We start from the raw sequence: 14370 nt of genomic DNA on the forward strand, positions 1-14370 counted from the left end.
CCTTCTCTGTGTTTCCCTCCCCTAATTGGCCCTTTGTTTTGAAAGAGGGGGAGTCCAACGGAGCCATTGTTATTTACGTTAATTGTATTTGTATTAATTTTATTTATGTTACACTGTTCCTAAAGTTATCTCCCATAACTGCGTGATGACATCCTACATGCGGCTGTCCCACCTGCTGCTGCAGCTCCTCCTGTACACTGGGAGCTCCAGTAGCCGGATTCCTTCAATTATCAAGGACATTGTATGGGGTTTCTTTATGGAGTTGTTAATTTTATTAGCCCTTCCCATTTTTAAGTGTTTGGTTTTGAAATCCCTTAAGCCGTTCCCCTCATTTCAATGTAATAAAGAAGGGGGAGATGTTGGGGTGGCTCAGCCTGCTCTCGGGCTGAAACCATCAAATGTCAGTCACCAGAAGAGATCACTGAGGTCTAGGTTACCTCCCCCTGGGTGGCTCCCAATCCTAAATTACCTCCCCCTGTTCCAGAAAGTTCTCCCTTTTGTAGTTATTAATTGGTTCCCTGTTATGACTCCCTGCCTCCCTGTTTTCCCCATTTGTTCTGAAAAATTGTATCCTCCCCTCTGCTTGTACCCCATTGGTTGTTTTCCCTTTCCCTGCCTTAATCCACCCCCCCATAAAGGGGGCTAGCCCGCATCTCCTCGGTGCTTTTTGCTGGTCCCTGGTCCCTCCTGCAAATAAACCTGTTGGAACTCACACCAGAAGCCCCTCCCGCCTTCTTTGCCTCCAGGCAAACGCGAGCCTGATCATCGGCTGCCCGACGTGCTTCCTCTGAGGAGGAGCCAGCGCACACACCCATCTCACGCTGATTCCACTGAGCCGTCCAGCGAGGATGCTGTGGAGGCTAACGTTGCTCCCCTCTGCCCGAGGGCACGCCGGGGCTTGTGGTAACAAGCCCCCGGTTGCGTTACCCTCAGGCCGGACTGTGAGGGTTCCTCGGCAGAGCTCCGGCCATGCGGCTGGAGAAATAAACATCTCTGAAATGTCTAGCAAGAATCTGTATATATATATTTCTTTTCCACGGGACTCCTGGTTTGATATATGCGTGTTACAGTATTCCCCGCTGTAACAGCTTATGAAGGAGTCCAAGCTGCCTCAGAAGTAATCAGCACAGAGGCACAACTCCTCCTGGCACCCCGACTACCGGTGCTGGGGTGAATGTTCAAAGGTAAGGTTCCTTCCACGCATCACGCCACTGACGCTACTTGAAGCAAATGGATCGCCCTCATCACGCAACGCGCCCGAATTGGAAAACCAAGTTGCCCTGGGATCTTGGAAATAATTGCGGACTGGCCAGAAGGTGGGACTTTTGGATTATCTTCTGAAGAAGAAGAGGAGCAGGTGACACGTGCCGAAGAAGCCCTACCCTATAACGAGCTACCAGAAAGTAAAAGACAATACGCCCTCTTCACTGAGGCTAGCCAGAGATGGAAAGCCGCTGTATGGAGCCCCACACGACAAGTTGCACAGGCTACTGAAGGAGAAGGTGGATCGAGCAAATTTGCTGAACTCAAAGCTCTTCAATTAGCTCTGGACATAGCTGAAAGAGAGTAGTGGCCAAAGCTCTACCTCTACACTGATTCATGGATGGTAGCCAACGCTCTGTGGGGTTGGCTGGAAAGGTGGAAGAAGGAAAACTGGCAGCGCAGAGGAAAACCAATCTGGGCTGCTGAGGAGTGGAAAGGCATTGCCACTCGGGTAGAGAAGCTATCCGTGAAGGTCCATCATGTAGATGCTCACGTCCCCAAGAGCCGGGCTAACGAAGAACATCATAACAACAAACAGGTAGATCAGGCTGCGAAAATAGAGGTGTCCCAGATAGACTTGGATTGGCAACATAAAGGAGAGTTGTTCCTAGCTCGATGGGCCCATGATGCCGCAGGCCATCAGGGCAGAGATGCCACCTATAAGTGGGCACGAGATCAAGGGGTGGATCTAACCATGGACAGTATCTCCCAGGTGATCCATGATTGTGAGACATGCGCTGCGTTCAAGCAGGCCAAGCGGGTGAAGCCCCTGTGGTATGGTGGGCGATGGTCCAAATACAAGTATGGGGAGGCCTGGCAGATTGATTACATCACACTGCCTCAAACCTGCCAAGGCAAGCGCTATGTGCTCACGATGGTAGAAGCCACCACAGGATGGCTGGAGACCTACCCTGTGCCTCACGCTACAGCCCATAACACCATCCTGGGCCTTGAAAGGCAAATCCTTTGGAGGCATGGTACCCCTGAAAGTATGGAGTCTGATAATGGGACTCATTTCAAGAATGGCCTTATAAACACCTGGGCTAGAAAACATGGCATTGAGTGGGTGTACCACATCCCTTACCATGCACCAGCATCTGGGAAGGTTGAGCGACGTAATGGATTGCTTAAAACCACCCTGAAGGCACTGGGTGGGGGGACTTTCAAAAACTGGGAGATGCATTTAGCAAGAGCCACCTGGTTAGTTAACAACCGAGGCTCCACCAGCTGAGCAGGCCCTGCCCAATCCGAACCCCTACAAACAACAGACGGGGATAAGGTTCCAGTGGTGCACATGAGAGGTATGCTTGGAAAAACTGTTTGGGTAAAGTCTTCCTCGAGCAAAGACAGACCCATCCATGGGGTTGTCTTCTCTCAGGGACCAGGTTGCATCTGGTGGATGATGCAAAAGGATGGAGAGACCCGATGCATACCGCAAGGGGACCTTGTTTTCGGGTGAACTACCCATGGCTCTGTACTTGTATCAGTATCAGCATGTATATATGTATATAATTTGGGTGATGCATGTATTTATAAGGTTAAAAAGGTTAAGTTTCATGTAACATGACAGTATGGGAAAAATTCGGGGTGGATAATGTTGGGGTTTTAGGAGCTCTCTTGGTTTTTTTTTTTTCTGTTAATGGAACTTTCCCCATTCGTGTTTCTAGGGGAGCAAATTTCTTGGTACTTAAGAAAAACAAAAGAGCTGGCTGCTCTTTTGTTTCACCTGGGTGTGTGGGCAGTCGGTCACCAGCGTTCGGACAGAGAGGGAGGCTGCTTTCTTCGGCTGCTTTTCCCTTCTGCTGGAGAAGCCCCGGGATCCCAAAGCTCGCCTTCCCCGCCCTGCTGGGATCTGGGCTGTGGCCGCCCTGCCCCTCCGTTGCTTCGAGCCTTCTCTACGTTGCAGCCCTGCTCACCCTGCCTGCCCAGACCTCCGGGGGGTTCCCCGTTTGGATACATCGCGTCTGCCACCCGGGATTTGTGCTCATCCCTTCCGTTCCAGCCTGCCGTTCCAGCCTGCTGTTCCTGAGGGTCCGGCCGGAAACCGGGATCGGCTGCCCAGCGGTTTGTGAAGCCTTTATTCCATCCCTTCCCAGGATCCCAGGCCACCAGTTATTGTTGTTTGTTTGACTTGTTATACACATATAGATATATAATAGTAAAGAACTGTTATTCCTATTTCCCACATCTTTGCCTAAAAGCCCCCTTGATTTCAAAATTATAATAACTCGGAGGGAAGGGGGTGGCATCGGCCATTCCAAGGGGGGCTCCTGCCTTCCTTAGCAGACACCTGTCTTTCAAACCAAGACAATCACCTACTTCAAAATAATATGAATCTACACTTTGCATTAGATAGTTACTCAAGCCAAATATCAAATCATTACCCAAAAAATGAATTGCTTAATCTGGCATTCTCTTTCATCCCTCGAGAAATTCAAAGTAGAAAACCCCTTGATGCTCAAACCATTTTTACAGATGGCCCGGGAAAATCTAAAAAGTCAGTAATTACTTGGAAAAATCCAAAGACGCAAAAGTGGGAATCTGACGTCAAGGTAATCCAGGGATCACCACAAGTAGCTGAACTAGCAGCTGTCGTTAGAGCATTTGAGAGGTTCAAAGAACCCTTTAATTTGGTCACTGATTCAGCATAGGTAGCTGGAGTAACAGTTAGGGCTGAACATGCTCTCCTAAAAGAAGTTTCTAACAAGAAAATTTATGATCTGCTCTCAAAGCTAATTTATCTGGTTTCTCACCGAGAGCATCCCTATTTTGTCATGCATGTGAGGTCACATACAAACCTGCCAGGATTTATTGCAGAGGGTAATCGTAGAGCTGATGCTCTGGCTATGCCAGCAGACATAGTTTTATCAGCCGACTTCCCAAAGCTCCCCCAAGTTTTTCAACAGGCAAAACTGAGCCATGCCATGTACCATCAAAATATTCCTGCCCTTATCCGCATGTTCCACCTGTCGCAGACACAGGCAAAAGCAATAGTGGCAACATGTCCCAACTGCCTGAAGCTTCAGCTTCCATCACTGGGCATGGGGGTTAATCCCAGAGGCATTAATAGTGGTGAAGTGTGGCAAATGGATGTTACACAGTTCCCTGAATTTGGGAGATTAAAATACGTTCATGTCTCCATCGATATCTTCTCTGGTGCCATGTATGCCTCTGCATATGCTGGTGAAAAAGCTAAGGATGTTGAAAAACATCTTGTCCAAGCTCTCGCAGTGCTCGGTGTACCTGAGGAGATAAAAACTGATAATGGGCCTGCTTACATCTCTCAGGAGTTCAAAAACTTTTGCCATCAGTGGGGATTTCGGCATGTCACAGGTATTCCTCACTCCCCAACTGGACAAGGCATTGTTGAACGTGCCTATCAAACTCTTAAATGACTGCCACTGCAACAATCAGGAACCACCAAACTCAATTCACCTGTTCTCAGACTCAGCAAAGCACTGTTTACCATAAATTTCCTGAACGGCTCCTTTGAGGATCCGAACTCTCCGATCTGTCGTCATTTCCAGAACACCAGGAGACAGAAGCTGAAGGAAAATCCAGAGGTCCTGATCTGGGACCCAGAGACTCAAAAAATCCAGGGATCGTACCAACTTATAACACGGGGATGTGGATACGCCAGTGTATCCACCCCTCAAGGATTGAGGTAGACACCCAGCAAGTGGGTAAAACCCTATGACACTTCCACAAAGGTCAAGGAGGTCAAAACTGCCTCCTGGAGGAGACGCCTGTCATGGGTTAGCAAGCATAGTCCCGGAAGTGATGTTCTTCCAAAGGGGTGCTTACAGCTTCCTCTATGACCTGATAGAACCTATCAGATGGCCAGTTTGAATATGGACAATTCTGTGAGCCGCTTAAAGTTGTGACTGCCTCTGCGATGCACACTTAAGAATAGAAACTCCGAGGCAGAGCCTCTCTGTCTCATTTCCAGTGCTGGGACAGGTGGCTGCGGGGCCTGTGGGGGGGGGGTCAGCAGGCACGGCCCAGGCCCTGCTCGGGCCAGGCCGGGTCGGGCCACGGCCATCCTGGAGTTGATGGGTCCTGTTCCGCCCACGGAACCCCCCCTCAGCAGGGCTGTGGGCAGCCGGAGTGGCTCGGCTCCGCCCCCCCCACTGCAGCCAAGGCCAAGATTTCAGCTAAAGCTGCACCGCTGTCAGGCAGAGGTCATGTGACCGACAGTGATAAGCCACATTGCACCTGCAAGGCCTAGGTGAGATTAACCCTTTTAGTGCTGTGAAGAGCTGAAAACCTGAGGGAAGAGAAAGAGGAGATGCTTAAAGGTGAAATTCTGTTGTAAAGCTATGATATATCAGAGTACCCCTTGAAATTTCATGAAGGCATGGGGGGGGGAATGTTCAATTCAACTTGTAAGCAAAAGCACCTGTCCTGAGATAGGCAGATGCTGACGCAGCTGTAATTTCATGAGAAGTTTGGACAGGGAGAGATGGAAGCGATGAGGACTTTGGCTCCAAATGGGAAAGGAGAAAACCTCAGTTCCTAGAGATGCTCCCAGAGATAGTCCTAAAGATGAAGATGAGGAAGACCCTTTGCTCCCAGGGAAGGAGAAGGGCCTCTGTTCTTAGAGATGAAATGCTCCCAGAGATGGGTGAAGAGAACTTTTGTTTCTGAACGGCTCAACCTTAAAATTGTATCCCAAGAAACTTCAAGAGTGGACCCTCGAAAGCAGTTGTGGGAAAAGCTGCAAGTCGTGGGAGGGGGACTCACATGCGAGCAGAGAGACTCCTCTTCCTAAATGGACTGAACAAGGTTATTATGGAAGTGGTAAACAGGCTGAACATCTGAAGGGTTGTCTTTTTACATTGTCACTTGGAGAAGGGAGAAAGGTGGGGGGAGGAGAAGAGTTCTGAAGGTGTGGTATAATTTTTTTTCTTCTTGTAGGTCTGTTAATAACCTTCTTTATATTCTTTCAAGTTTGGTGCCTGCTTTGCATTTCTCCTAATTCTTATCTCACAGAAGATAAACAGTAATGAGTATTTTGGACCAAACCACTACAACGCCATAAGGAAAACCCTGATTTTGCACCTCCATTTGAGCCCCTTGCACTGAATTTCGATGCTAATCCCCTATGTTGTTATGCTGTTTTGCACTCACATTTTGTACTTTATTTTGTAGATCCTCATCCTGATACCCCATACCATAGATGTCCTGACTAACCTCCTGAGTTTTCTAATTGGGGGACTATTTTAAAGACATCTTAGGTAGTGTGGAGTTGTAGGGACGGTGGATTTCAATTATGTTTTGCACTGTTGTTTTATTACTGTTTTGTGCACTTTAAGTTACTCAGGGTTACAGCCCAGCTTTAAAGAAAAAAAATGGGGAATTGTTGCTGCCTGCCCCCGAGGTGCAGCCCGGCCCCAGGACTGCCCAGGCATGCCCGGACTTGTCTCTGCCATGTGCTCTGAATCCCCTTTGTTCTAAGCGCGGGTAAAACTTGAAAGTAGCACGGACTCCCCCGAAACAGAGTCCGATTGGCTGGTTACCCCGGGTCCACCCCTAGCTCTCCCCTTTCCCTTCCCATGAATAAAGTCGGCAGCACAGCTGGCTCCGCCCCTCTTGCTCCTGCCTCCCTTCTGTGAACAGGCTCTCCAGTCTCTCTCGAGACAGGAGGAATAAAGAAATAGGATTAAAGGCATGGAGTTTTGGCTGTATTTCTACCTCTTTCCTTCTGCTCTTGACATTAGCTTTACAGCTATCGCTGCATTTCAGAGCCACTGAGGTGCGGGATCACCTGTGCCGCCTCTCCCGGCAGCTCAGAGCTTTTCCAAAGCACAGAAAAGTGTGCCAGACAACTGAGCAAGCTGTGAGCATTTCATCAGAAAGTGACCCCTGGTGATGATGAACTGAAATTGAAGTTTACCCGAACAAAATGAAAATGTCAGGGTGGCATGCAAGTATAACCCAGAAAATTGGTTTTTTTACAGTCATAATTGTAGCCTCCAGTTGGGAAGTTATTCATAGGAGAGAAGATATATGGTTGCAAGCCTTTATGCGGTTCACTGGACTCATGGGAGAAATATTCTGATTTAAAGGATTTAAACCTGCTGCCTGTGGTCATGCACGCAAACCAAATGTATACAAAGCAAGAATGGGAAAAACAAAAAACTTGGCAGCTTCAGGGAACTGTAGGAGAAGAAATCAAAATAGTTTGCAGAATGATTAACGGAACTACTCATAAAAAAGCAACCAAAATTAGTGTTTCAACTACTCCTACAGACAAACATAATGAAATCTGTAGTCATTCAAGTGAAGTAGATTGTTGGTATAATTTTACATTAGTACAGACAGTTGAAGTAGTTTCTCTTTGGGCCCAGGAGTTCTCAAAACTAAAAGGGAAGGTAATTAATTTTGGGGTCTCTGCCCCATATAATTGTCTTGAAACAAGACATGTTTTCTCTGGACGCAATTACAACTGCGCAAGAACTTTTTTTCCATTCTTCTTAAATATGTTATTGTCACCAAAACACCGGGAAAAACAAAAACTCTCCAACAACATTTTTAGTGTTAGAGAATCAAGGCATTACTTCATTCTGGCCAGGATGTTGTTCTGGCCAGGATGTGCAATAGAAATCATTTAATCCACACCTAGCCCAGGCTGTGCAGACAATCATTCCATGACACATGGATTTTACTAGATTTTTCCCAAACTTTATACAATCAAAACCCATAAAAATTAATTGGTTCAATGTTCATTGGTCCCAAGTTGCACAGTTCTTAGTATTTAGTTTCCTATTGGATACAAATTTCTTCCCCTCCTATGCTAATTAGGTCCTCATTATTATCTCTCTTTTCCCAGGCCAGATGTCTCCGACCATGCCAGGGGTGATGTTTGGAGTTGATGGTTGTTAATTGTCGTTGACCGTCGTTATATTTTGTGTATCTTCTGTGCTACTCCCAGTCTGTTGAGATGTTAAACTCATCACACCTTGATTGATGAAACAGTCCTTTGAAAAGAAACTTCAATTCCCTTCCCCCGAGGCAAAGGCGAACAAGACTGACTAAAGTTAGAAAAAGAATTTTAAATTTTGTATAATTTTCCAACATTATCTCAGAGGCATTACCACCATTTCTAATTGGTCCAGCCTTGGCCAGCATCACGTCCACCTTTGAGCCACCTATGATTGGCTCTGCCAGACATGGAGGAAGCTTCTAGCAGCTTCTCACAGAAAGCCACCTGTTATGATCTGCTCTAATTACAGAGGAGCAAAGAGAACTGTCTGTGAATAAAGCAGAAAGAACACTGAAGGTTCGAAATATTCCCCAAAACGAGATTAAAACCAAACGAGGTTAGATGTTGATACCAAAAAAAATTTAATATATTTTATTTAAGAGTAAAAGAGAAAAAGAGAAAAGAAAGAAATAAAAAAGGGGGGGGGACAGGAAGAGTGACAGAGATTAAGTAGAAACATATCACCACTCCATGGGTCCCAACGATGTCTCGTTGCTCCCCTCCATGTGGTCTTCTTGGTGGTGAGGGTCCTCCGCCAAAAAGTATAGAAGCCAATGGATTAATATACGATTGAGCTAGGTGGGAATGCCCAGGTGCCTCCCCTGGGGGGAGGCAAGTTTTACACTCTCTTGCAAGACTTTGGGTCAGTTGCATCATTTTGCATCATGTACAGTGCTTTGGTGCAGGGTCTGGGGAACCCTTCGGAGAGCCTTTGATGGACCATGACAACCCCTCAGCTGCCCCTACGTGAATGTCCCATAGATGTGTCTTTCCCAGGGGTGGGGGGCCCTGCAGCTGAGTTAGTCTGCCCAATGGAAGATGGGCATTCACTGCTTCTGACCAGAGGCTTTTTGCCATGCACCCAAAACCTCTTCTCCTCCCGCCTGGGTTGGGGGAGAGTCTGTGCAAACCTGGCAACAAATAAGCCTGGGGCTATGGCCTCCACCCTGAAGCTGCTGGACTTGGCTCTCTTGTGAATGCTGTTCCAGCTTTATCCATTACTTCCTAGACCTGAGATGCTTTGAACAACAGTGTCACTTTTTCTTATCTCGAATAGCCTTAGGCAGTTTAACTCACAGTTCAGGGTTTCAGTCAGGAGGCCCATTCAGGGTGGGCTTTGGTGGTACAGCTCCGTTATGCAGTTTTGCCATAATGGGCAAAAATCTTTATGAGAATGTTTAAGCCATGAATTATAACCTTTCAGTCTCTGACACCACCCCTGTAGCCCCCTCCACTACCAAACCCTGGCCATAGAAACCCTATACATTCCACACACAAAACCCAAAAACTTATGTTGGGTGCCAGAAGGGACTGTGGTGGGTTGACCTTGGCTGGCTGCAAGGTGCCCACCAAGCCACTCTATCACTCCCCTTTTCAGTTAGCTGGGGAGAGAAAATAAGATAGAAGAAAACTCGTAGGTTGAGATAAGGCAGTTTACTAAAGCAAAAGCAAAAGTTTGTGCATGGATAAGTGAAAAAAATGAATTCAAGTGCTAAATTTTTAGCAATATAATATTGAACATTTATTAGTAGAACAAAGGCATATCACAGCGCTGGGGCGCTTGGCAATATTGCCAGAGGCGCCCTCCATTCATTTTACTGTGGACTTAAGTACTCTCTTACACTGTTACATATTCATTAAGTCCAGAAAGTAATTTACACTTCACTCAACTTTTCCCCCTCTCCGATTTCTGCCCCTTCCGCCAGCACGACACCGCCTCAGTCCTCTGGATAGCTTCAGAACTGAAGACAGGCACCCTCTCTCCGGTGCCTCCCCAGTCTCTAGCCTAATTTGTAGCTGACAGTTTCCTTGGGAGGTGTGAGTTTTGATGAGGTAACAGTCTTCCTGGGATGCATGCGGTTTATCTTCTTTGTTCCTCTAAGATATCTTGGTTCCTGGCTCTGTAGTTTCTCAGCTCAAGACATTTATTACCATGTGTTTATTAATACATTTCTTAACATATTACAACTATTTCAAAGTTACAATTTACCTTAATCTCATTTCTACTTAACTACATTTTACCTTAACACTATTTCTACATAATACATCATCACTTATAAATGTTAAAATCATATATGCGAAAGACAACATTTATTGTTCACTCATTTATCACAATCCCCCCTTTTCTTTTTGTCAATTATGTTGGCTTGAGCTACAATCTTTAATTACACTTCACTGTTACGTTCAAAATTTCTACAGATTAACCTGGCTTCTTCAAGGGGGTCTCCAGTGCTGGTTTGTTTCTTCAGTATCATTATCCTTTGTGCTGTTCCAGAAGTAGCTTGTCCTGAGTCCATAGGCATGGTGATTACCTGCATACCTTGGATGACACTTGTGATTAGCTGGATGAAGCAGGGAATTAAACAAGGAAGGAATATCAACCCAGCGGTCGCACACAAGAGGAAAAAAAAATAGTTTTTTCCACCATGCGGTTCCTAAGAATTTATCCCACCAGCCAACTTCTAGTATTGTTTCCCATTTTTGAACCGGTACATGAGCAATCTTTTGCATGTCAGTAGCAATATCGAGTATAGCTTGACCGTTATCAGTTATTTGCAGGCAACAATCAGAGGAATTAAATTTCCCACATACTCCGCCTTCCTCTGCTAGCAAATAGTCAAGGGCTAAACGGTTTTTATACGTCATTGCACTGGTTTGGGATAACTGTTCAGTAATTAATTCTAAGGCTGAGGTTGTTTTGTTGCTAATGATTTCCACCACTGCTTGGAGTCTTTTCCTATTTAGCATATAAATGGGGGTCCTATATCCCCATGATCCATCTTGAGCCCAGGTGGCTGGGCCATAATATTCTATTATTCTTTCAGGTGGCCACTCATCATTTTTCCACCTTTGAGTGCCTCCTATATTACCACTCCATTTTCAGATATTTTCTGCTGAGCTTCGCTTTTGTCTTTGTAAATCTTCATAAACTGGAATGCCTAAATTTTTCCCTACTGCCTTTGGCAATAGAAAAAATCCTGGCTGAATGGTTCCAATTGTACAAACTCCTCTCCAATCTTTGGGAAGTTTAGTATAAGCTTGAGGAAGGTATCTTTTCAGCTTTTTACCAGCTAGCGCTTGTATTTCAATGCCTTCGAAAGCCTCGAGCAACCCAGAGAGGTAGCACGGGCAATCTAGCTCTTTAGTAGCTCTAAAATCGGCACCTGTATTGATGCCTTTTCCTGGTCATAAATCAAGAGTCATACACGGTTAGAAGGGGAAAAGGGATTTTACCTTGGTATTCTGGCTGTTTCATTAGCAAAACGATTTCCCATTTCGGGGGCTGTTTTCCCTTTTTGATGACCCTTGCAATGCATGATAGCCACTTTTGTAGGCTTCCAAATGCTCTGTAAAAGTGCAAGAATCTGTTTAGCATGCTTAACTTCATTACCTTGAGCAGTCAGCAGGCCACGTTCCTTCCAAATAGCTCCGTGGGCATGAACAACACGGAAGGCATATTTGGAATCAGTCCATATGTTCACCTTCTTCCCCGCGCTCAGTTCTAGAGCTCTCGTTAGTGCAATGAGTTCAGCTCTCTGTGATGAAACATCTGGAGGCAAGGCTTTTGCCTCAATGATTTTATCTGAGGTGGTTACGGCGTAACCAGTCATCCTCCTACCGTTTCTCGTGAAGCTGCTCCCATCAGTGTAGAATTCCCAGTCTGGATCTTTCAAAGGAACATCTTTCAGGTCTGGTCTGCTGGAATAAGTTTCCTCTATTGTCTGCAAACAATCATGCTCAGGCACACTGTCAAGTAACGTGGATGATAAAAACATCGCAGGGTTTACCACAGAAGTTGTCTTTAGAGTAACATCATCTTGTTCCACCAACACAGATTGGTATTTGAGCATTCTGCTAGGGGAGAGCCAGTGTCCCCCCTTTTGCTCCAGCACATTTATCACTGCATGGGGTACATACATGACAACGTGCTGCCCAAGGGTGAATTTACGGGCCTCCTGTATCAGAAGGACTGTTGCTGCCACAGCTTTCAAGCATCCTGGCCAACCCTGGGCTACACTGTCTAGTTGTTTTGAGAAATAGGCCACAGCTCTTCGCTGGTCTCCAAGGTGCTGTGCCAGTACCCCCAGAGAAATATTCAGTCGCTCATGTGTAAAGAGTTAAAAAAGGTTTAGTCAGGTCCGGCAGCCCCAGAGCTGGGGCTGACATCAAGGAATGTTTCAGCTGTTTAAATGCAGCCCTGGCATTCTCTGTCCACATGATTGTCCCCTTTTCAGCTGCTTTAAGGGCCTCATATAAAGGTCTCACCAGTAGACCGTAGTTTGATATCCACAGGCGACACCAACCTACCATTCCCAGGAAGGCCTGCATCTCCCTTACGGTATGGGGCTCTGGAAGTCGACAGATGGCTTCCTTCCGTTCTCTGCTGAGTTGGCGATGTCCATGGAAAATTTCCAGGCCCAGGTATACTACTGTTTCCCTGGCAACCTGTGCCTTCTCTTTCGAGACCCGATACCCACTTTGGCCTAAAAAGTTCAACAGACTTACAGTGAGCTCTATGCAGTCATCTCGTGTCTTGGCTGCTATCAAGATGTCATCAACATACTGGAGAACCGCTCCTCCTGGTTCTTGTTTCCTCCAGTCCTCAAGCTCCTTTGCCAGCTGGTTTCCGAATATGGTCGGGCTGGTTTTGAATCCTTGTGGTAAAACCGTCCAGGTGAGCTGGGTCTTCCTCCCTGTTTCAGGATTCTCCCACTCAAAAGCAAAGAGTTCTTGGCTATTCTTATGCACAGGAATGCAGAAAAAGGCATCCTTGAGATCTAAAACAGTGAACCACCCTAATTCATTTGTCAATGTTGTCAAGAGTGTGTAAGGATTCGCTACCACTGGCTGTATGTCCTCTGTTATCTTGTTGATTTCCCTCAAATCCTGTACCAACAGGTAGCTTTTACCATCAGCTTTCTTTACTGGCAAGATTGGTGTGTTGTACCTGGATTCACATTCTACGAACAACCCAAATTTGAGAAACTTTTCAATCACAGGTACCAATCCCTTGCGAGCTTCTAATTTCAGAGGATATTGTCTTTGCCTTACTGGTGTAGCCCCTGCTTTGAGTGTGATACTCACAGGTTCAGCTTTTTTGGATCTCCCAGGAGAATCATTGGCCCACACTATTTGAATGACAGCTTCTTCAACTTCTTTGGGAATTTTTCCATGGCATTTCTGTACAAGTATAGCAGCTGCTTCGATAATTTTAGATTCTGGGATTATAACTTTCACTCCCCCTTCCTTTGAAAACTTAATTTCTGCTTCCAACTTTTCCAATAAATCTCTGCCTAACAATGGCATTGGGGAATTTGGCATATACAGGAACTGGTGAGTGACCCAGTGTTTTCCCAATTTAAATTTTAAAGGTTGGAAAAAAGGCCTTGTTTCACTTACCCCTGTATCTCTGATCACATCCACAGTGTCTTGACTCAGTTTACCTTTTAAAGTATTTAACACAGAATACGTTGCCCCTGTATCAACCAGAAATTCAACATCATGCTAGGGGATAGATGTCATTAACTGACCCTTGAAGACTCCCAGTTGCCATTTGAGTTTCTATAGCAGATATAGCAGCTTTGTTGACCATTTCTCTCTCTGTTTTATCCAATAATTCATCTAGCATAACATTTAGATCACCCCAATCTGGGTTTTGGGATTTTATGGCCATTTCTACATGCATAGCTACTCTCTCTGGGTTGTCCCTGTACTTCCCAATTGAGTTTTTCCACTGCTGTAATTCTCCGAGAGAAAATGGTGCCTTTATATAAATGACTCCTTGATTTCCCACAGCCTGTCGCAGAGGTGCTTCTAATACAAGTTCTTCCTCCCCCCCTTTATCTGTTTTGGACCTTGTGTGTTTAGCGACAGGACTGACTGCTCTCATAGCTTCTCGGGATATCCTGCCCCTCCTTCTACCTCCCTCCCCGTGAGAACCATCTGTATCAAAATCATCCCATTCGCTTTTAATTGAAATTGGTTCATTGGTTTTAAAACTTGTTCCAGGCAAATGTTGATCAGGAACCATCTCGCTCTTTGCGGCAGTGGAGGGGTAGGGAGGCAGGGGCTGCAAGCAGGTTTTCCCGTCCCTAGCTCTGTAAAAGCCGCCTGGGTCGAGG

Source organism: Corvus moneduloides, chromosome W, assembly GCF_009650955.1.
Source record: "Corvus moneduloides isolate bCorMon1 chromosome W, bCorMon1.pri, whole genome shotgun sequence".
In the NCBI taxonomy this organism is placed as follows: domain Eukaryota; kingdom Metazoa; phylum Chordata; class Aves; order Passeriformes; family Corvidae; genus Corvus; species Corvus moneduloides.